We start from the raw sequence: 1,848 nt of genomic DNA, 5'->3' as shown, positions 1-1,848 counted from the left end.
TTCCAACCTTTATGAGAGGTCGGGTATTTGTCTAGAAAGTTATAGCCAGGTCGAACGACTAGATAAACCATGCCCATCCCTCCTCTTTTAGGGAAAAAGAAGTAGTGGAAGATGCCTGGATCCACAGGAATCTAGTAAACGTGAAATATGATGGAAGCACTACAAGCTAATCGAAAAAAATTCGAGGCAAGTTGGGATAGTGAGAATTGAAAATAGGAGGCTAAATTTTGGAGAAAAGGGGGCAAGGGGAAGCAAAGACCTCCTTCTAACTGTCCCTGAAAGAAGGTCATATATCCCGGTGGAGGTTCGTGAGGTCGGTGAACCCTAGTAGGAATCTGGATTTCGTGGTCAGGGGGAATGTCGAATTGAGCCCTAAGCATAATTTCATCATCCTTACTGAATAGGGAGGGCTTATGAGTCTCATACCACGAAACCGACGTAGACATCAAGAAGGGCTTAAAGCGACGATGAGGTGAGAATCTGAAGACAACGAGGAAAACCTAATTGAACTAGAAAAGAGCTAGAGGAAGCAAACAATAAAGCTCAATGAGAACACTAAGGAAGGGCGAAACTAGAGGGTACAGCAAGCAAGTAGTCGTAGCAGGAAAAGTTAGGGTTTGGGCAAGGTCGACGAGGTCAAAACACAAACGAAGGACGCTACGGCATGGGGAGGAAACGATAGCCACTTACTGAGAACATGGAGATCGCTGACAAAGTTCGAGCAATGGCCAGGCAGAGAGCAGGAGAAGGGTAACGAAGAGTTAGGGTTCATCGAAGCGAGTAACAGAGAAGGAGAAGAGTGAGAAGTTTAAGCCAAACGATTATTTGATCTCAGCCGTCGAAAATCAAAAACCAAGGGACAAGATGAACTGATAAATTAGCAGGCGAAGCTTGGAAGAATAATTTTAATCAAAATAGCAGGAGGCAATGGTGCAGGTTAGACTCGAGTTCAGTCAGTCGGATTACACCTCCTTTGACTAAATTAGATCTGGAGGCTTGTGATCCGATGAGAATATCTGGTGATGACGTGGAAAATATCTGGTGATGACGTGGATGAGGGGTACAAAATATGGAAAAACTAACACCCGCTTGGAGGATCCAACCCTCTCTCTTGGTAGCTGCACTACATGACTATTAAAAAGAGGTCGACATTCTTAAAAGGTAGCACCTTCCTCAGTACAATAGTTGAGGTCTTCCTAACCTTCATCCGATATGTCCTGACCTCTTATCGTGATCCTAGCGAAATACCGACGAACATGTTGAAGATCGGAGATGGCTAGAGAGGGGGGAAGTGAATAGCCTCCCTTGAAAATCGATTTTCTCCTACAAAAATGTTAGTGCGCAGCGGAAAATAGTTAAACAAGATAAAATCAAGGAAGACACAAGATATATGAGGTTCGGGGATAACTTGCCCCTACTCCTCGGCGTGTCCGTAAGGTGGACGATCCCTTGATCTTCGATAGATCAAACCCCGGATGAATCCGGCTAAATGAATCTCCTTCTCGATGGAGTGACCTCTCCACAACCAATCTCATGGATGGATGTTAAGCACAGAGATTATAGAAGGAAAGATTAAGGCCAACAAATACAACTTATAGCACAGCCTTAATCAAACAGTAAGAAACCTCAAGCTGAGCTTCTCGAGAGCAAGACACCACTCCTTGCACCACCTCAGGCCGAGAGCTTCAAGGAAGAGCACTGATCGTGAGCAAGCAGAGAACACCCAAGCACAAGCACACATAGCTATTCGTTAGAGTTCCAGGGGCTCTCTCTTCTCCTTCATCTCTTCCTTTTAGCCTCTTGTTCAAACGGTCTCTGAGTCCACTGCACATTGAGTTGCTGAGCCAT

The sequence above is a fragment of the Curcuma longa genome, chromosome 1 (genome assembly GCF_044706935.1).
Source record: "Curcuma longa cultivar G26 ecotype Majalengka, Jawa Barat chromosome 1, ITB_CL_G26_1.1, whole genome shotgun sequence".
NCBI lineage: Eukaryota > Viridiplantae > Streptophyta > Magnoliopsida > Zingiberales > Zingiberaceae > Curcuma > Curcuma longa.
The sequence above is the reverse complement of the archived record's forward strand: the minus strand, read 5'-3'. Positions refer to the sequence as shown.